This window comes from Lynx canadensis, chromosome F2 (genome assembly GCF_007474595.2).
Source record: "Lynx canadensis isolate LIC74 chromosome F2, mLynCan4.pri.v2, whole genome shotgun sequence".
NCBI lineage: Eukaryota > Metazoa > Chordata > Mammalia > Carnivora > Felidae > Lynx > Lynx canadensis.
The window spans coordinates 53,327,182-53,350,201 of NC_044320.2; positions in this window are offsets into that span (position 1 = coordinate 53,327,182).

Sequence of the window (23,020 nt, forward strand, 5' to 3'; positions counted from 1 at the left end):
CTCAGGCATGTTTCTCTTGTCTCCTGTCCTGTGGTGCCGTTACCTATGTGGTGACTCTGAAGTCACAGCTCACTACCTACTCTCAAATCAGGAAACTTCTCTAATTTGCAGTTGCTTGAACCCCAAAGTACACAGCAACACAGAGCCTAGACCCAAGGGTCCTTTAATGTTGTGAGTGGCTTTCTCTGAGTGCTAGACCCTTGACTTCTGAAGTTCTCTGGTGCCAGAAAGTCTGTAGTGACAGGATTTCAGGGGCCTCTGCCCTAGGAGTTGATCACGTGCCTCTGGTAAACAAGCATTCTTATCTTAGATGCTGGGAATGGCTGCTTATCAGGCAAGACTTTCACTGACCCAATCAGAGGCACAGCTGCTCATCTGCCAGGCCCTAGGAAAATTACTGAACTGTATGAAGACTGCAAAATCAGTGGCGGCCAAGGGCTCTGCAGCTTGTCTTTGGAACTGTTATTGTGACTCCAGACTTAGCCTCCATTGAAGACAATTGTGGACCGAGTTCAGTCATAAACATTCTGGGATTGCCATCAGAAAAGGCAAGCTCACACTAACAGGTTTCTCTTTGGTGAGCTGGGACACGCCCCAAATGAGAGTTGATCCGACTGAAACATACACTTGGAGATTGACTTCCATGGGCTTCTGGATGGAAGGTCTTCATTTTTTTCATTACCTTCCTTGCTTGCTCACATTCTAGGAAAGTACCTCTATCGTTGTACAGATGATGAAACATAATGGCATAACATACTGTTGTGACAAAGATGAAGAAATGTACATTTTAGAATGAGAAAGCCTACAAAGTGGCTACTGTGGGTGTGAATAATCTTCACATGACACATTTCTTAGGGAGGATTTCTGAGACAGTATGCTGATTTTCTGTGTTGACCTGTTTGCATAGTTCCTAGTTTATTCCATTAGCTCTGCCAAACCTCATTTACTCTGCCACTTGGTGTGGTAGGTCGCTTGAGCCCTAGACTGGGAGTGAGGTCATATTTTTTTTTAAGTTTCTTTTTTTATTTTGAGAGGGGAGGGGAGGGGCAGAAAGAGGAAGAGAAAATCCCAAGCAGGCTTCTCACTGCTAGCATGGGGCCTGGCACAGGATTCGAACCCACAAACCGTGAGATCATGACCTGAGCCGAAATCAAGAGTCAGGTGCTTAACCCAGTGAGCTACCTGGGAGTTCCAAGGTCATGTGCTCTATTCCAATCTCCTTTGGAGAATAATCTATGCCTCTAGAAAAGTCACAGGCTCTTTTTTTGTTTACTCCTTCTCTCCATCAAATACACGTTATAGCACGTTATTGATAAGGGTCTCCTCAAAATGGAAAAGATCAGGGCAACATGTAGGTCTTAGATTTTTTGAGAGAAAAGAGCAATATAAACGCAAGAAATGACTGCTATTCTACATACACGTTATATTAGTTGTAGACATAAAGGTTGTCTACTGAGATTGTGTTATTCTAAATAAAACATAGGAAAGGGGATGGGTGAAATAGGTGATGGGGATTAAGGGCACTGCGTGTTGTATGGAAGGGTTGAATCACTAAATTGGACACCTAAAACTCATATCACCTGTTTTGTTAACTAACTGGAATCTAAATAAAAACTAAAAAAAAGAAGCATATTTAAAAAAAAATAAAACATGGTAAAAAGAACATTATACTTTCAATGTAGGGATAAGGAAAATGTGTATCTATGGGGGAAAATATGTGAAAAATACTATGATTTCCAAAGCAATTAAATGACAAATTTCTTTTCTTCAATGGACTCTTAAATATAATAACCTTTTGGCTTATAGACACAGTATAAATAAGCAAAAAGAATGTATTTGCTTTTGAAAATGAAATTAATACAGAGCTTGCCCATTTTGCCTCTTCTCCTAATAAGTACAAGGATCAAGAAGTCTTTATTGGTTCCTAATTTCTCCCCTACAAACAACTTAACATTTTTCTACCCCATTCTACTATCACACATTACTTGCATTTCACAGCTGGCGTTTAACAGCTTGAGCTATGGGGTCAATATCTCTGGGTTCAAATTCCAGATCTACTCTTAGTTATATGACCTTGGGCAAGTTTCGTAATCTTTTTGGACTTCAGTTCTGTCATTTGTACAGTGGGGATAACAATAGTACATCCCTTAGAATGTTGTAGTGCATATTAGTGCTTGGTTCCTAGAAAGCTCTCAATAAATCTTAGTTACTAATATTACTTTCTTTTAATAGATGACCTATTCTTTCTTGTATGAGACTGATTTATGTTTGTTTCCATCTCTCCCACTAAGTTATTGCGAAGAAAGAGATGGGACTGTGTCTTCTTCACCTTGCATCTCTCCCATGTGTTTAGTATAATTCATTGCACGTGGCAGATACCTAGTAAAGATTTGTAGAACTGAATTATCTCAAGCATTTGGAAAATGTATGCACACGTAGTCGCATGAAGTTTCAAATTAAGGATCAGAAATCCAGTATATTGCAAAAGCCTATTTTAATGGGAACAATATCACCTTGAAGACTGCAGTTGAATCCTTCCTCCCTCTTGCTGCCCTCAGACTCAAACTGAAACCAGGTGTCACTCATCTGCCATTTGCACTTTGGTCTCTAGACATTGTCGGTTAGCCCATCCAGTACCACAGATAGCTCCGCAGCTCTTTCTCCCCCGGAGGCTCACACCAAATCATGTCTTCCTCCAGAATGTGTGCTGTTCCACAGCGGTCCTCCACTTTGGTTCTTAGAACCTAACAAGTAGGGCCTCCCAACTCTCTTAGGACCCAGTTTCTATCTAAAGTGGCCTGGGATTTGCAAGGTTTAACACTCATGAATCCCATTCTACGTGATCACAGAAATACATATTAAATTGTGTGATTCTGTTAAACAAGTTTGAAAGCTCTTCCAGCTACACATTTGAAGCTGTAGTCTTTGCTAAGAGATGTTTTTTTTTTCTTTTAATGTTCTCTGGAGGCATCTGGTCGAAACCCCTAAGCAACTGGAGCGGGTGAGGCATTGCCGTGACAAGGGATTTGCTGCATAATGCTTGGGTCTAAGAAATGTCACATTCCCTTGTTTGTTCAAAATCAAATTAAATCTGGTTGTGAGCCTGATTTCTCCAATCCCAGTCAGGTTTGGAATTCCTTCCCCTTCCTCAGGGTTAAGCAGGAGGATATTTTCACAGTTAAGGACGTTTGGGAATAGGTATTTTTAAAAATTAATTTATTTTTGTTGAGAGAAAGAGAGAAAGAAAGGCAGTGTGCACGCGTGTGGAGGAGGGGCAGAGAGAGTGGGAGGGAAAATCCCCAGCAGGCTCCTCACTGGCCCCGTGGAGCCTGATGCGGGACTCGAACCCATAAACCCGTGAGATCATGACCTGAGGTGAAACGAAAGGTCGGATGCTTAACCGACTGAGCTACTCAGGCGCCCCAGGGAGTAGGTATTTTTGATCACAGTTAATGCTCTCCCCTTCATCCAGATTCTGCAGGTCGGCAGCTCCAGCCCCCCTAGGCTGAGTAGTGGCATCGGAGCCATTCTGAGCTGCCTCCTCCCTCATTCCCGGTATCCAACTCAGACTTTATCTGTTCTTGTTGGCTCCCCCATTAGAGTTCAACATTTCTATTCAGCAAGAGACTCTGGGCCTCTACCACTCTTGAAACCAACCCTTTTTCAAATATGTCCCCTCCCATCAATCTTCCCTTTCCCTGGTCCTAGAGGTTTGCTGTAGGGTATCTCCCAGGCCAAGCTGTCAAAAAAAAAAAAAAAAAATCCTACTATTTCTCCCTTGTGAACAACAGAAGCCTTCAGGATGAAAGCTTGGATAAAAAGCATAAGGAAGAGAGAAAAAAAAATGCACTCTGTCCTGAGTCTTACACAACAGGAAAAATAAGAATATAGTATCTCTATAAATTATTCTGCTGTGTATTTTATTAAAGTCCCTTGCCTTACTACATATTCTCTTTCAAGCCAAAATCAGAAATATGGACACAAAAGCCCATTGCAAGGAGACAATGGGGCAGGGTGAGCATAGGCAGGACTTGTACCCAGCATGCATCTGGGAGCTGTTGACAAAACCTTGTTTTTCTTGGACAATAGAAACCTCCAAAGGACTAGATTGTGAACAGTATCTGGATTCTCGATGGGGAAGTATGAACTTCTTCATTGGGGTGAGTCAAAACAACCAAAGGAGACTAAATTCTGGTCTTTCCTATCTTTCTTGTGATGTCTATATTTTAGCCAACATTAAATGTCTTCTCATATAGGGCACAACAAAGCAGTTCTGAACAGACCACTGCCTTTGGAATCAAAGAAATAGTTTTATTTAATGGGCTCATTTTGCTGATGATATATTCAGAGCAAAGATTTTAGGTTGTATTTTTAATTAATTTATTTTTTAAAATGTTTATGTATTTTGAGAGAGAGAGAGAGACAGAGCGCAAGCAGGGGAGGGGCAGAGAGAGAGGGAGACAGAGAATCCCAAGCAGGCTTGGGATGTTCATAGCATCTTTATTTGCAATAGCCTAAAACTGGAAACCACCTAAGTGTACTTCAATGGGTGGCTAGAGAAGCAAACTCTGGTAATCCATACAATAGAACACTATTTAGCAATAAAAAAGAACAAAGAATTAATAAACAAATAACTAGATGAGTCTCAGGCATTGTAATGGGTTAAAAAAGCCAATCTTAGAAAGTTACATTCTCTATGATTCCATTTATATAACATCCTGGAAGTGACAAAGTTATAGTGGTGAAGAAGAAAGCAGTGGTTGCTAAGGATTAGGGCTGGGGGTGGGACGGGAAGGTGAGTATAAACGGGTAGCATGAAGGAGTTTCTTAGTGGTGATGGAACAGTTCTGTATCCTGTTTGTTTTGATGGGTACACTAATCTATACATATCATAAAATTTCATAGAACAATGCAGCCTAAAAAAGAATGAAATATTGTTAAAATCTGACTAAATCTGTGTTATCAATAGTATTGTACCAATATCAGTTTCTTGGCATTTATTTATTTATTTATTTATTTAAATGTTTATTTTTGAGAGAGAGAGAAAAAATGAGAGTGGGGGAGGGGCAGAGAGAGAGGAGGACAGAGGATCCAAAGTGGGCCCTGTGCTGACAGCAGAGAGCCCAATGTGGGGCTCAAACTCATGAACCATGAGATAATGACCTGAGCTGAAGTCGGACTTAATGCCCAGGCACCTCAGTTTCTTTGCATTTATGATGTGATGTAAGATGTTATCACTGGGGGGATCTGGATGGAGTGTACATGGGAATTATCTGCATTATTTTTGAAATTTCTTATAAATCTAAAAGTGTTTCAAAATGAAATGTTGAAAAAAAATCCAGGGGTTAATTAAAAATCTGGTTACAAAATGACATTGTCATTTGGCTTCCATACTCTTTCTTTTTTTAAGTTTATTTATTTATTTTGAGAGTGTGTGTGCACATGTGCATGAGTGGGGGAGGGGGAGAGAGAGAGACAGAGAGAGAGTCCTAAGCAGGCTCCACACCATCTGTGCAGAGCCCGATTCTCTCACAACCGTTAGATCATGACCTGAGCTGAAACCAAGAATTGGACACTTAACTAACTGAGCCACCCAGGTCCCCCGGCTCCCACACTCTTCTTCTATATACATTTTTCTGACCTTAGAATTCTTCTCTAGGAAAGAATTAAAGAACTGTCTGGGGTGAATCAAGTCTCCTACAGTAGATATTACCAAGCTCTTTCCAATTTGGGAGTGTTCTGCCGATTCAGTCTAACATGGAGCCTTCCCTAGTGGGAAAGCGAAATATATACACAGCAGAGAAGAAAACCTACACCAGTTACCTTGAAATAGTAAACGTAAAATATAAATAAGAAAGAAGAACCAAACATCACTATATATATGAAGAAAATCCACAGTTTTAAAGACCAAGAAAAAGAAATGGAAACTAACTGGTAATTTAGAGAACAAAAGAAAATTTAAACTCCATGAACTCTACTCTTGTCCTTAAAGAGAACTGTGAAGATGTGGTATTCACAAAATAAGAATTGGGCAATCAGAAAACGAAAAAAGAGCTCTTAGAAATAGCTCTATGATTGTTCCCTTCCCCTACATTTTTAGAAGGGCCAAGGAGGAAAATCTAGAAAGGAAAATTAAAACAGAAGATCAAGTCAAAATATCAACAAGTTAAATAGTAAGAATTCCAGAAAGAGAACAATTGAAACAAAATTAAAAGGGTGTGGAGGGGGAAAAAATCAAGGGAAAAGAAATAATAAAAGAACTGAGATAGTCTCCCAGAGCTAAAGAACCTTCCTTTAGAAGCAATCCACCAAATGAGGAACAGATTGAATAAAAATGACCTCCATCAAGTTATAACTCCATGAAAATTCAGTATCTTTTTTCTTTTTAAAGTTTATTTATTTTGAGGGAGAGAAAGAGAGAGTGCACTTGTGTTCACAATCAGGAGAGGGGCAGAGAGAGAGGGAGAGAGAGAATCCCAAGCAGGCTCTGTCCTGTTGGCAAAACTGAGCCACCCAGGTGCCTCCAAAATTCGATATCTTAAAGATAAGGCATAAAGTAGAAACTTCTTCTGAGATAAAAAAATAAAAAAATACAGATCACCTGCATAGAAGAAGAAATCAGACCAGTGTATTAGACTTTTCAAAAGTAAAATGTTCATAGAAAAATAATATTAACCTAGAATTCTATACTCTAGTCAATTTAATCAAGTCTAGGAACAGCATAAAGACCATATTCAATATGGAAGGATTCAGAAACTTCGGTGCCAGGCATCATTTCCAAAAGTTACTTGAGGACATAATCCAGCAAGATAATTCTAGAAAACAAGAAAAAGAAATTGGATAAAAAGAATTGGAAACTAGCCTAGTAGTTAGTGAGGCAAAGAAAAGAAATCTTTGCATGATAATTGGATAGCAAGCCAGAAAGTCAATTAAGTAGACTCTAGGAAGACTGTCTTAAGAATAAAGAAATAAAGAATAAAGAAATCATTTCTAAGAATTAGATAATGTGACTATACATTGTGAGATGGTAGTAACAACATGGTGAAGAAAAACACACACAAAAAAAACTGTGTAGAAAAATATGTGTGATTATGAAGCAAAATAAAATATGTCAAGATTTTGAGAAATTGAGGAAATATAAGAAATAGCATCATAATAGGAAGTTGAGAAAGGAGAGAGGCAGTACGACCGTTAGAGAATCTTATATTGGAAAACTGAAAGTAATAATTTAAGTCAGATATTTAAAGTTAGAAAAACAAATACTAAAGAATTAAAATCAGAGATAGTTAAAAAGCTTACTTTGGGTATGGGGGAGAAAACGATTTATTTATTTATTTGCTGAGGAAAGATTTATTTTGTTTTTAAATTTTTATCTAAATTCCAGTTAGGTAACACACAGTGTAATATTAGTTTCATGTGTACAATATAGTCATTCAACTTTTCCATACAACACACGGTGCTCATCACAAGTGTATTCCTTAATCCCCGTCAACTATTTCATCCATCTGCCCACTATCCCCCTACCCCCACCACCACTTCCCCTCTGGTAAGCATCAGTTTGTTCTCTATAGACTCCGAAAAACAGTTTACTTTAAAAAGTAGGATTGAAAAGATGTTTGTATGGAAACTATTGCTATTGTTCACTATGAGGCCCTTAGTATAGCTTTTCCACACATACATGTACATATTACTTTGTTGTAAAAAATTAGCAAAGGAGAAAGGACACACTCCAGTGTTCATGGTATTTTTAAGACAGCTATATTGAAGTATCACTGACAATCAAAAACAGTGTAAACATTTAAAGTATACAATTTGAAGAGTTGACATATACACCTTCATGCAACCATCACTACAATCAAGATAATGAACATATCAATCATCTCCAAAAGTTTCCTCCCGCCCCTTTGCTATCTCTCCCTTCTCCTTCCATCCCTACCAACTATGTCCAGGCAGCTACTGATCTACTTTCTGTCATGAAACATTAGTTTTCATTTTGTAGAATGTTATATAAATGGAATCATGTGGTATATATACTTTCTTTGTCTGGCTTATTTTGTAAGGTTAATGACATTATGATTCATCCATGTTATAGTGTATACTAATATTATAATTCTTTTTTATTGCTGAGTAGTAGTCCATTGTATGGATATACCACAGTTTTATCCACCTAGTTGATGGCCATTCGGATTGTTTGCAGTTTTTGACACTTAAGATTACTAGGTATTTTTTTTTTTAATTTTTTCAACGTTTTTATTTATTTTTGGGACAGAGAGAGACAGAGCATGAACGGGGGAGGGGCAGAGAGAGAGGGAGACACAGAATCGGAAACAGGCTCCAGGCTCCGAGCCATCAGCCCAGAGCCTGACGCGGGGCTCGAACTCACGGACCGCGAGATCGTGACCTGGCTGAAGTCGGACGCTTAACCGACTGCACCACCCAGGCGCCCCAAGATTACTAGATATTAATGTACAAGTTTTTATATGGACATGCACTTTCAGTTTTCTTAGAAATACTTAGGAATGGAATGGCTAGATTCCATAGTAAGTGTATTTTGGGGGGAGGGTGTATGTTTTTTGCTTTTCAAAGTAATTTCCCAAGTGTTTCCCAAAGTGGCTGCACCACTTTATGTCCCCACCAGCATGCTTAAGAGGTTCAATCACTTTATTCTATATTTTGCCTATACTCTGAATGGTTGGTTGTTTTAATTTTAGCCATTCTAACAGGTATGTAGTGGTATCTCACTTTGGTCATAACTTGTATTTACCTGTTGGCTGAACAGCTTTTTATATGCTTATTCATGCTTCTTGGTGAAATGTCCATATTTTTGGCCTATTTTATACTTGGCTTGCTTATTTTCTTACTCTGGATATGTAATTTGTTTTACTCTATGTTCTTTTTTATTGGTATTTGCCTCCTTTATTCCCCTCCTGCACATTCCAGTAGAGTATAGATATGGACATTAGGATATTATTTAAAAATACAGTTAAATTGAACCCATTTTGGGTTGACCAATTTGAACACCTGATTCCTAGCCACTCAAGCAGATACCTACCTACAGGGGGGAAGCATTCATTTAGAAAACAGAATGTGGCCCTCTTGGTTTAGGGTAGAATGTCTTATACCCAGGACTCATCAGGTCTCTCAATGAAGAAATCCACAGGAGTGTTGAAAAGTCTTCTCTAGCAGATCAGGGGTTTGATTGGGGCCAGATAACAAAGTCTGTGGTTGTCTGTCCTGGGGAGATGCTGGAAGGGCAGGGTGAGGTCTGAACTTGCATTCAGGCTGATCAGGAGACAGTAATTGCAATGGCCCCAGGGGCCTGACATGGCAGGAATTTCATGTTCTTGATTCTCTCTCTGCTAGCTAATATCAGACAGCTCTCAGTTGAATCAACTCTTTTTGGGCTACGTGCAGATTTGTGGTTCAGGGCATAGTTGGGCAGTTTGTCTATAATTCCTCATCAAACATTCCCTGCTCCTTTTCCTGTTTGTCTGATATGGGAACTTTGGAATATTTCTTACTTCTTCTCAGAAGTAAGCACCTAGAGTAGATGATTCTAAGATGTAATTAGGGTCACCTAATGTTTTACAAATACCATCTTAGGCATATTCAAGTGTAAAACATGGTACAATTTTAATTATTAACCCCCAAATTCAGCACATCTGAGATTAAGGGCTTCCCAAGGACATTTCAGAGCCCTCTTCCAGACACCTGAGCTAACCAGACCAGACCTCAACCCAAAATCCTTTGCCTCCCACATCCCTCCCAACCTGTTCTCAACCAAACATGGCCCTGTTAAAAAGCCTTATGTTCTGAGTCGAGAGACAGCACGTATACAGGGAAGTTAGTTTCAGCATTTAAAAGACAACGTTAGAGTCATATGGAATTTTTTACAAAACAATAATAGAAATGTTTTGGATGTGTACTGTGACAAGTTCAATAACTGTTGGAGAACAACAGGAAATAAACTTTCAAATTGGTATTATCCTGTGAAATCTGCAATAAATGGTTTATGAAAACTAACCATGTTGCCCTGGGTTTGTTAGTTGTTTCACTGATTTCAAAGCCGTGACTTTAAATGACCCCAGCATTTCACTGATGAAATCTAAAAGGGCTAGAGCATAAAAAAACACTTAAGATCATTTGAAAAAGAAGGTTTGTGTTCACGTGTGATCTCTACCAGTTACTATCTATGTGGCTTAGTCTCTCTGAAATTTAGTTTTTTCATCTATAAAAAGGGAATAATCCTTCCTCAGGTAAGATAGGAAATTTTAAAGACTTTGTAACAGTAAAGAAAATTCTGGTTATCACCCAGATAGACATTTTCTGTGACTAGCAAAGGGCTGTTTGCTTTTTTTATTGTTGTTTGTTTGTTGTTTTAATTAAGAGTTAAAGGAACATATTTCATTCTAAAAACTCTTTGGGATAAATTGGACTTTGAGTGAGCTGCAATAGCTTGCAACTCCTTACTCGGTCTTGAAGTTAGCACTTCCCTGTGTTTAATCTCTTTACTCTGATGGAAGAACAGATTAAAGGAGGCAGAGGTCCAGCTTTTGCTCTCTTTTAGTGCTAGGTCCACACCAAGGAGGAAATGAAGACAGAATTGCTGAGTCACCTGTTCCCTTCAGAACACTGTAGAATCAAACTATTTCTTATTCTAAGTGTCTGCTCTTGCAGCCCCAGGGTTTAATGCTGTGCATCTCCATTTGGCCTCATCATAGTTTACTCTGGTTATGCTCAAGAACCACATAATAAGCCACAAATGGCCAAAACCCACTTGATAACTATCTTGGTTTCTACCCAAACCTGCCTTTTTTTGTTAAGTCAGCATTTTAAACACCACTGCGTTTTAGAATGATAGCTACAATACTAGCAAAGGAACAAAATTAGTTTGTGCAGTTTCTTTCCTTTCTTTTCTTTTCTTTCTTTCTTTCTTTCTTTCTTTCTTTCTTTCTTTCTTTTCTTTCTTTCTTTCTTTTTTTCTTTTTGCCAGCGGGTATGTGCTAGCACATTGATCCAACTCTTGTTATCTAAACTTGAGCCAGAATATCACGTAGAATATTTTCCCATTTATGAAGTACGTTCATACACACTATTATCATTTGATTCTTTCAGGAAGAGTGGGAAATGATTGCTCTATTTCAGAAATTTGGAAATTTCTAAATTATGACTCCCCTAAGATTTTACCTCCACTAAAGTAGAGTGGGCTAGAAAGAAAAAATTCTGCTGATTTTCCAACAAACTTCATTGCTTCCAGGGGCTGGGGAAGGATAATGAAAGGTCCTCAGAAAAGGCACATGATCCACTCATGGATGGGAAGACTTGTACTGGGAAAGGTGCAGGACCCCCCATGCCCCTTGGCTCTTCCAGGTCACAGAGACATCCTGAAGACATAGCAGCTGAGTGTCACTTCATCAAGGAGAATTACCGTTGCTTCCCCCACTTACTGCTGAGGAGCAGCACAACATAAGAGTCAGAGCATGGGCTTTGATGTCACAGCATCTCTGTCCTAGTTCTACCACCTGTGGCCTGTGTGCTCTGGGGGAAGTCACCTAATCCTTCAGAGTGTGTGTTTCTGTAAAATGCCAAGGAGAATAAATGAGATAATGATCTTAATAAAAGCTGGCACTGGGTCTGTGGCAGAGTTCTTAAGGAGCACAGAAGATGGGATGGAAGAAATCTGCAACATCCTGCATTACAGCTGATGGTCTGGCTTTGCAAAGTTGGATCTGTCTGGCCAAAGACAATCCACAGATGTGTTTTGTTTGGCCCACCTAGTACCTAGGATGTCAAACAACTTTTTTAAGGCAAAGAAAATAAGGCCAGGAATGCCTTGACCATAATCAAAAGGTGATGTGTATTTGATTTTTTTCTTTCAATGTAGTTAGTTGGTGCTTTGTTCCAGCATCTTCTTTTAAGTTTAGAGGTATGGCAGACATCTCCTAATCCTGTTACCTTAGCACAAGTAAAGTATGAGGGAGATAGAGAGTAAGAGTGACTGCCTGCTAGAGGGGAAGACAGTGGGGCTTTTATGCCAAATTAGTTATTTCTTCATTTCTTTCAGTTGGCATTCTTTATTTCATTTTATTGGAAGACCATTACTGCAGCTCTATATAAACATGGCTGAGAGTGAGAAAAGACTTTGTTGTGCGAATATTTTTCATGATTTTGTTTTTCAGAATGAATAAAAAAACAAAGGATGGTGGCTTGGCTGGGGATGAGAATGGAAGGAGAGAAAGAACAAATATATAAACAGCATATCATTTTTATATGTAATGATAGCTGAACCTTGCATTCCTACAAAGAATCATTTGCATCATTCAGGAGTCCTTTCCATTCGTGAATTGTGGTTCAATAGCTCAGAAATTAAATTGCTTCCTCTTGGACCAGACTATAGAGGTTGATCACCTCATGCTGCAGACAAGTTACAACCTTTCAGAGTTTCTCTCCCCAGTGTAGGTGGCAGTGGTATTGCAATGCTCACCCAGGCTTCTCTTGAATTCCCAGGAACAGAGCATCAGATGCTGAACTTTCAATACAGTCTATACTACCATGCAAGACATTTCTTTCTGGGGGTCAACAATCCCCCCACCCTACCTTTTTTTTTTTTTTTAATAATTGCAGAAAACAAGGTACATGGCAAAGAAAGATGGTACCTGGCAAGGTAGATGTGGAAAGAGCTCCTTTTCACCACATTACTATTGAGTCCATTTGAACCAGACCTCTTATCATCTTGCTGAGAAAAAAGAAGTGGGTCCTAGACCCATGAATGAAGAGAAGACAAGGTCTACTCTTTGCTGATCCCAATTGGGATCAGTAGGCCAGCAAGAGCACTTCCCAGGATACCACTCTATAAGGGGCATAAAACATCACTGGGACTGTTACAGGATGGAGAAAATCTCATACTAGAATTCCTTTCAGAGAGAAGATTGTTAAGTGTTGTGAGAAATACTTTGAGAAGCTGCTTGGAATGGGGGGTGGGTTGAGGTAAGATTCCAAAGGGAAATGCCCAAGGAACAAAACATGGTTGCTATACTGCTTTCTTAAAAAAAAAAAATTTTTTTTTAATGTTCATTTATTTTTGAGAGAGAAAGAGACAGTGAGGGAGAGAGAGAGAGAGAGAGAGAGAGAGAGAGAGAGCAAGCAGGGGAGGGGCAGAGAGAGAGGGAGACAGAATCTGAATCAGGTTCCAGGCTCAAAGCTGTGAGCACAGAGACCAACACGGGACTCAAAATCTCACAAACTGTGAGATTATGACCTGAGCTGCAGTCAGATGCTTAACCGACTGAGCCACCCAGGAGCCCCTGCTAAGCTGCCTTCTAAGAGGAAAGGTTCTGCTGAAGCCAAGAGTGTGTTTTGCAGAGTGGAGCATGTGAGTTTGGAACCAGTGCAGAATTGTGAGGACATTACAGAGACTCCCTGTGCTACCAGGGGTCCTCCTGCTCTGTACTTTCCCTTGGAAGGACTCACCCAGCCTCTAGCCCCTTCTATGCCCAAAGTACCTTGGCCATGTGACCCCCTGGGGGCAGATGAGTCTTGGTTGGCCAAAGCAGCCTTCGTCTGGAGCAGGTCTTGGCATTCGGCAGCCTGGAAGGGAATACAGGCAGGCAGGTCCTGGATCTGTGTTGTAGAAGAAAGGAAAGGAAGAGGGTTTAGGGGAATGTGGACTGGGTTTGCCCAACTTCCTCTGTTACCCTTCTTAGAGTTGCAAAGAGCTCGATTCAAGCTACTGAAGGATGAATTGCCAGAATTCCTACTCTAATCACTATGCCCTCTTAGACCCTCTTAGGTCTCCACAGGAGAGATCGCCCTCTGACACATAGCTCATCCATTCACTGTGTATGAGAAGAGCTCAGAAGGCTGTGTCCTTATATGCCTTTGTGGCCATTTCTTCTCTTCCTCCCATCTGGGAAAGAATTCTAGAGCATAGGGTAGAGTAGCATAGGGGCATGTCATAGGTACTGGTTCTCTATTTGCCAATAGTGCTTTCATGCAATCCTCAGGTCCACTTGGCCTAGAGGGAAACTTGGGCAATCGTGTTGTGCTGTGTGCCCACGGCTTATTACCTACCTGGCTTCTTGGACTTCCCTCACTGAGTGCCCCATGCTTCCTGCCCATGGAGAGTCTAAGCCATGAGTACCACGGTATCACTTTCAGGTCTCAAGCCTGAGTACAGAGAACAATATGTATTTATCTGATCAGGCCTGTATGAGATTTTAAAACCAAATTTAAATGATTATAGAATAAGCCCTCTTTCTTATAACCAATGTCTTATTTTTATCCTTTGGCTAATTAAAAGACTTGGTGTAGAAAACAGAAGAAAAATATAATCTTTTTTTTTTAATTGACATATGTAACCCAGATGTCAGCTCAGACCTACTTGTAGTTTGAGAAAACACTTAAAGATTTTAATTGATTTCAGACTGAACTAAAATAATTGCCACTTATATAGCTTTCTTTCTGACAGCTAATCCAATTTTACAATAATGTGGTATAGTGGTCAGATTAGCTTCCATCTGGAGACATGATTAATTCAGGGCATCACATTATATGAAACTCTGAAGATTTGAGGTATATACAGAAGAGAATGATAAGAATGATTTGAGGGATAGGAAACCATATTATATAAAGAAGGTTCAAGAATTAGTTACCTTCTTCCGGGAAAAAGTAACACATTCTTAAAAGGGAATTGTTAGCTATCTTAAAATATTTGGAAGACAACTGGGTTTATTTTGTCCATATCAGGAAAGCATGATTATATCTAATAAATAGGGAGTTACAGACAAATGAGTTTGACTCAATATAAGGAAGACAGTTTCAGCAATTGGTATCCCCCAGAAATGCAGTGTCAAAGAAAGAAGTGAGTTACCCTACCCTAAAATCATTCAATCAACAAATATTTTTTGTGACTAAGTTCTAGGCACCATTTTTACACTGAGATGTAGTCATGAATAAACTCCAGAAAGGACCTGTTAGCCATGTGTCTGGTATGTGATAGATCTTCTTAACTGAAGAGAAAAGCTGAATTATGATATTTCTATGGGATTTCTTCCTACTTTAAAATTTGATGCTCTCATTCATTTGAAGAAAACAGTAACAAATCTATTTATCACTTAGCATTAAAATTAGTCCTTTCCAGACAATGTTTATTGCCTATTATTTTCCATCAGTGCTAATGAATTGGCTTATTGTATAAAAATAGGCATTCAGTTAGATCTGGATTGTGGCTTTAGCAACCCCAGGAGGAAGGCAGCAATGGTAATGAGTGTTCTATCATGGTAGCTCAACAGTCTTCTCTTCCCACTGTTCCAGTCAATCAAGATGTTTTTAATCTAACCGTTCTTTTCAAACACATTAACTTTCACCTTAAACCTCATACTTTGGTATGTTTAATAAAATGTGCCTTCCATATCTTCATTCAAATCCCTGGTAGAATTGTCAGAGAGAAAAGGAGTAGAGTATTCCTGTCAGCTTTCCATTACCTGCTAATCAATGTTTCTGTGCAACTGGGAATCCAACTTGCTAACTGTAGTATTACATATGCAATTTAAAAAAATCTTATTAACACAGATACTGTGAAAGATTTTGAGAAATGACTTATAAATACCAAGGCACTGTGTTTTAGGATGTTTCATTCTGCTCATTACAAAAGTATGATTTGTTACCAAAATGCTTTAATCGTTTGGAAGTCACCATTTCATTTCCTGCATGCTCACAAGTTATTTAAGAATTTACTATAGCAATTTTCCACAATTCAAATGTACTTTTTTTTTTTTTAAATTAGAACATCTAGAGTCTTTGGTCACCCATGCATGCTAGCTCTCTCCTCTAGGGTCTCTAGGTGTGAAATTATTTTCCCGAATACTTTTTTTCCTGAATATTTTTTATTTTGTTCATGTCCTTCTATTAAAAGTTTCTATTAAGAATATTTGAAAGTTTATTCCAAGCTGAATTTAACAGAATAGCTGTATTTTAACTATGGTATAAGATGTTGCTTGAATTGAATTGATACTAGGAAATAAAGAGAGCTGTTATAGAAATAAATAGTAAAACTGTGTTAACTCTCCTAAACATATTAAAGACCTTACAAAACCATTAATAGATGGAGAACTACCCAATGCTACTACCTTCTTTCCATCACTCCCATAGAAGTTTTATCAGTTACTGAATAAATTTTCACTTTAAAACCAGGTTTCCACTTCCAAGTATTATACTGTTAATTAAAAAAAGACAAGAAAAAAATGAGGACCATTTATCTGGTATTAGCAGTTTGGATTTTAAAAACTTCCAAAAATTATCAAAATTTGTTTTTCTAAATTCTAGGAGTATCGTCTAACTTTTATGTTTATTGTCTCTTTATCCCCATGCATTAGAACATCAGCTTTCTGAGGGATGGCACACACTTTGTCTTGTCCTGTGCACCCAGGCTCTAGAAAAATAACTGATACAGAATAGAGGACAATATCTGATACAGAATAGGAGATGATAAATACATTTTGACTAACTGATTCATGGTTATATTCTCTGGTTATTTAAAAAATCAAGACCATGCGGTTGTTGTTTCCCATGGAACATATGACTCCTTCTTTAGCCTACAATTTTCTCTTCCTGGTCAGAATTAAGCCTCAAGTGCCAGTTTTTCTTGTTACTTTTAAAATATTTTTAGAGAAGAGTATTTATCCAGGCAATTCATAGAAAGAAAACATGAAAGTGTTTGCCCTGACCTCATGCCACCTCAAACTCTGTAGGGGAAACAGGCTGTGGGACAGGACCACTATACGTGAGATTTTGTCTCAGACTGGTTCTTCCCTCAGCCCAGGGGACTTGGTGAGGCTTAGTGCTGCAGATGGCAAATCAGGAGGGAGGCAAGGCAAGTTGACTAGTTTGCCAGCCCTTGAACAAGTAGAAAGTGCCCCCTTAGAAAAAATGATTTTCCGGCCTCTTATTGAGAGAGGAGTATAAGGTTGGATTTCAACAGATCAGAAGGGGAAGAGGATGGGGCTTTGGGATCAGACAGGCCTGAGTTCAAATCTTCCCTCTACCATTTATGGACTGTGTACCCCAAATCTCTGATTCTTGGTTTCTCTTCTTTACATTTTTCATGAGGACCAAATAAGACTGTGTATGCAAGGCACCCAGTACAGCAGTTGGCACACAAAAGCTTTCAAAATGAATTCCATTGTTGTAACAACCAGTCAGAGAATATAGTCAGTGCTGTCTAGCTAACCCAACATTCCCTGCTCATTATCTTTACTGTCCTCAGGAAGCTTAGAGGATGCATTTGGGATGTATCAGTGAACAAAACAGACAAAAAAGAAAATCACCGTCTTCTAGGGAACCTAAATGAGGCATCGATCCCCAGAATTCTTAAATTTTTCACAAATCACAGTTTTTTGTTTTTTAACCTCACTATGGTTTCCTTAGTTCCAAGCGTTATCTCCTTTAAATACCTTCAACAAGCCTTCTAAACTTGTCTCCTTTCATCCTGCCTCCAGTCCACCCCATGGTAGAAGCCAGAGTGAATTCATTAAAATCTTAATCTGACCAAATCATTGCTCAATTTAAATCCCTTCAACAGCTTCCAAGTGCCCCGGGGTTACCATCTAATTTCCTTCAAACCCCACCTTCTTCCTTGACCCCTGCTTCTTGCCTGGTCTGCAAGAGCTGCACTACCTATTCCTTCATTCTGAACTTCCAGCTCTGCTCAGGGGCCTTGCTCTCTTCCTCACACCAGAGCACTTGTGCTTGTCATTCTCTGTGCCTGGAGTCCGCCTCCTTGCTTTCTTTCATTCTTGCTATTCTGGATGTTCATCCTTCAGGTACTGCTTAAATGTCGTTTTCTCAGGGGAGCCTTTTCTGAATAATCCCATGGATTGGTTAAGTGCCTCTGTGTTGAGCTTCCCTAGCACTTCAGAGCTCTCCTCGCGTTTACCTCAGATTACTGCTAATGTCTGTTTGTTTGTCTGTGTCCCATAGTGCCTTATAAGAGCGGTATCACAGGACTTTTGATCGCCTTGTTCTCTATTGTATTCTAGGACCTAGCACCTGAGGGGTCCAGAGTAGACACTCACATATTGATGTTACATGAATCAATGAATAAAAACATAAATAAGTGAATGAAATGGATTTTTGGAGGGCCAGCAACCCAGATGGAATAGGGAAGGTAGAAAACTTCATGGACATAGACAGAAATGATTTGGTGAGCTGGGAAATGCTTTTTCGCCCTCTCTTATCCGAAACATGTAGAATGATCATAGGGAGATAAAAAAGAATAATTTAGTTGCATAACGCATTTTCCATTTCTATTTTGTATCATTCATAAAATTTAAATGATAGATTGATTTCATCTGCTTTGTGGAAGAGGCGAGATATTCCCTTGACTTTGAACATACCTCCCAGAAATACCTAACTTCTGATTCCTAAATATTGGGTATCTCCAAAAGAATACTGGTTAGAGAACATGCTGCCTATTATGGACTAAATTCTGGTCCCTCCGCCCCAACATTTTTATATGCTGAAATCCATGCCTCTGGTAAACCTCAGAATGGGACTCCATTTAGAGATACGGCCTTCAAAGAGGTGATTATAGTTAAATGAAGTCATATGGATGGGCCCTGATTGAACAGACTGATGTCCTTATAAGAGGAAGCATCGCCAAAGATACTTACACACAGAGAGGTCACATGAAGACACAGTGGAAAGACTACAGTTGGCAAGCCTGCCAACATCTTTATCTTGGACTTCCAGCTTCCAGAACTGTGACAAACTAAATTTATGTTGTTTAAGCCACTCATTCTGATATTTTGTTAGGGAAGCCCTAGCAAGTGAATACTGTACCGTCTTAATGTATAGGTTTTAGGGAAGATCTGCTCCATAAATTGGAATTCTCCACATTGACTATGGGTAGGGCATCAAACCATTCTTGTTATGAGATAATCTGGCCTGACAAAAATATTTTCAGTGTTAGTTCTAAGAAGGTGTAGAAAAACTCACTCTGAGATGGATGAAATACACCAAGGGTATGCTTATCCTTCTGCAGAGACAACTGCCAGAATTGGTTATTCTGTTCCTGTTATAACAACAGCCCAAAGATCCCAGTATCTACAAAACTTCCCAGGGATTTTAAAAATCCTTCAGGCTTAAAACCTCAGAATAATTTTGACTCTTTTTTTTTTGCCACCTACATATAGTCAATGACCAATTATTGTTGACTCTTATTCCAAACTACCTCTTTCATACATCCCATTGTTTTTCTTTGCACAGTCATCAGGAAAACCCAAACTCTCTTGACCTTACAGGTAAGTCATTGCCAAACCATCCTATCTGATCTTTTTCGTTAATCTTCCCCTCCCACTCTGCACCTGCCAACAAGTTGATATTCATAAAATGCCATCTTATGCCTGCTGAAGAACTTCAGGGTCCTCATTGTTAGAAATTAAAGTATAAATGCTTATACCTGGAATTAAAAGAGCTCCCCAGTCTGGTACCATTGGACTAATGCATTTTTTTCCCAGGATTTTTTTTAATGTTTATTTATTTTTTTGACACAGACAGAGCAAGAGTGGAAGAAGGGCAGAGAGAGAGGGAGACACAGAATCCACAGAATCAGAAGCAGGCTCCAGGCTATGAGCTGTAAGCATAGAGCCCAGCTTGGGGCTTGAACTCATGAACCATGAGATCATGGCCTGAGCCAAAGTTGGACACTCAACCGAGCCACTGAGGTGCCCCATCTTTCCCAGGTTTCTATAACATCACACCTACACTTCAGCTGGCCAGTTGTCTCACTGTTTCTTGAAACTGATGCTTATTTCCAACTTCACGCCATTATTCCATGCTCTTACCTCTTTATGTAATATTTCCCACACTCCCTGCCTCCTCTCCTCTCTACCAGACAAAACCCTGTTTACCAGTGAAGGCCTATCTGATCTGCATCTTCAGGAAGCCTTCCTGATCATATTGCATTCCTGTCTCTCTCAGATCAATTCCCATGGATTATAGAATTTGAACTGCTCATTTGAGTTCTTGGCACATTTTGTTTTATTTAATCTTAAGTCTTTATTTCAATTTTCGTTGACATACAGTGTAATATTAGTTTTAAGTGAACAATACAGTATTTCAGTACTTCCATGCAGCACCCGGGGCTCATCACAAGGGCACTCCTTAATCCCCATCACCTACTTAACTCATCACTCCCTCACCATCTCTCCTCTGGTAATTTCCTGGCATTTTAGCCAGAAATTTATAGTCCTCATAGTTGCAAATTTTTATTTTGCTTTGAGTGTCTGAGCAAAATAAGCTTCAACATACATCCCCAATAGACTTTCTATCACAAGGCCTAGTCTTCAGATAATTTTTAGACCCAAACACAGTATTTCACAGTGTACCCCAAATGTTCTCTGCCTCAAGACCCTTCCTACTTTCCTAAAACAAGTTTTTAGTCTCTGAACGGTTTTAAGCAACCGTGACCACTAACATTTGATTGACATAGAAGGCTTCTTGAATTCTGGGAATGCTGGAACTCTCTTCTATGAGTCAAATACTTGGAGAGTGCAAAACTTTGAGAATACAGGCAAGACCATTTCAGACATCAGAAAATGTAGGCTATTTTTATAATAACAGTCATTTTCAGACAGAGATCATAGTTGCCCGGTGGTTCTTAATCATAGATTCACGATAAAATCAATTGGAGAGCTTTGTAAAACCCAGTTATATTGGACCAATATGAATCTCTGGGGGATGGTACTCAGGGAGCAGTATTTGAGGTGCCTAGATGATTCCAATGAGAACCATTGCTGTAGTCCATAAGATAAACATGTGGAATGGATAGACAGTGACAACTTGGATTCTGCACCCAGAAGGGAGATATTTAATGTTATCATAGCCGAGAACATCTTGGTTGTCTCTATTTTTGCTTAATGGGGGATCCACTATCAACTCAGGCACTATTTACCTACTCAAGGGGAAGATTTCCATCCTCACAATCAGGTAATAGAGTTGTGTGGCCACAAAAATAAAAAAAGCACCTGTTTGGGGGTATTTAATACAGCATTTTAGAGAAAGGAATCATTCCCAACACTGACTGAGACTAAATGAAGACTATTCTCGAGCAACTGCATGAATAGAACTTGATGGTTTTCCATAAATAAGAATAGAGCCTTCTCTCATTCTCTAGCTAAGTGAGGTCCCCTGCCATTTCTCTCTTTCTTCTTTCTTTCTTTCTTTCTTTCTTTCTTTCTTTCTTTCTTTCTAGTGTTTATTTATTTTGAGAGAGAGAGAGAGAGAGAGAATGAGTAGGGGAGGGCAGAGAGAGAGAGAGAGAGAGAGAGAGAGAGAATCCCAAGCAGGCTCTGTCTGCACTGTCAGCACAGAGTCCGATGCAGAGCCCGATCTCATGAACCACAAGATCATGACCTGAGCTGAAATTAAGAGTTGGATGCTCAACCCGACTGAGCCACCCAGGTGCCCCTCCCCTGTCATTTCTATGTGCCTTTCATTCATTGCACTTATTGTTAGAGTTTGCATTCATCTGTATGACTTTTTTTTTTTATTCCTGCCTTACTCCCTACTATATTGTAAGCTCTAAGGTGGCAAAGACAGTATTCACTCACCATATCCTTGCCCAACCTTGTCCATAGTATAGATCCAAACATACTTGTTAAATGAGAGAGAGGAGAAGGTGGGAGTGAGGAAGGAGGAAACCTTTAAACTCTTTCCAATTGCATGTCTCCTGGAAAAGAATTTTATGTCTATTGGAATCTCCACTCATGAAAATTCTGCTCCCTGAAATTTCTAGAAATTGAGCATGCACAAGGGAAACCCCCAACCCATTTGCAAGCCAATGCAATCCCATCAGATGTTTGGGTCAGTATCCTTTGGAACATTTCTCCTTATTTTTTGCCTTTTAAATATAGTTTTATAAGCTACCAAAGATTATAATAAGATTATATCTTTTGTCTTGTTGAATACTATATTTGAAATACCTATCATTGTGTGGAGCTTAGGGTAGGTACTCAATACATATTTATTTAATAAATGTTGAATAGAATGAAAGAATATATGAAAGAGTGTGGTGGCCTCTCAGTACAGATGTAGCAAAACTGGAGATGGACGAATTTTAGACAAATTAAAAAGAATGTCTAGACTGGTCTAGAACTGAGAAAACTACATAGCTACAACAAGGGTACGATAAGCACAGATGATTTCAACAGCATTTTAAAAACAAATAATGTAGCATTTATCCCATCCTTCCAACAGCAATAGAGACACAAGATGCACGTCAGCAGAAGTCTTTGAAAGCCAAGTTAGAACGGTAGGATATAAAATCCCTAGTGGTTCTCATTTGAATCCTTGAAGTCTAACTTGATTTGTTTTATTCTGGGATATTTTTCATGGTTACTACATCACAAGAGAACAGATTCAAGAAATCTCAGCAGATGACACCAGAACATGGGCTTGTTACCTACATCAAAAATTTTAAGCCCACAGCCTCATTTATCATCACCCTGTTGCATCTTTCTTCCACTTTGTCCCTGTAATATATTGGTGATTCCTTGTCACAACCACAGAGAATCAGTTTGGCAGCCTTTTAAATATTGTTCTAACAAGTTTCATGTTTCTTAATTGCTGCTCCCCTTTCTGTGGCATCAAAGAGAAAAGGACAGTATGGATTAACCCATTCTCTATACTGTTGTTTGTTCTTTTGGTAGGTGCCAAAGGCAAAATCTGTGGTCTGAAGCCTCACCTGGTTTATCTGAAAATGTCTATAGTCACAATCAGATAATGGCCAAACTCTAGCTTGCTCATCAAGGCCTTCCCATCAGGTCTGTCACCTTACTCTTGTATTAGTCAGGGTTCTCCAGAAAAACAGAACCAACAAGATGCGAGTATGAGTGTATGCATGTATGTGTGTATATTTCTATATCTATCTATCTATCTATCTATCTATCATCTATGTATCTATATCTATCTATCTATCTATCTATCATCTATCATCTATGTATATCTATCTATCTATCATCTA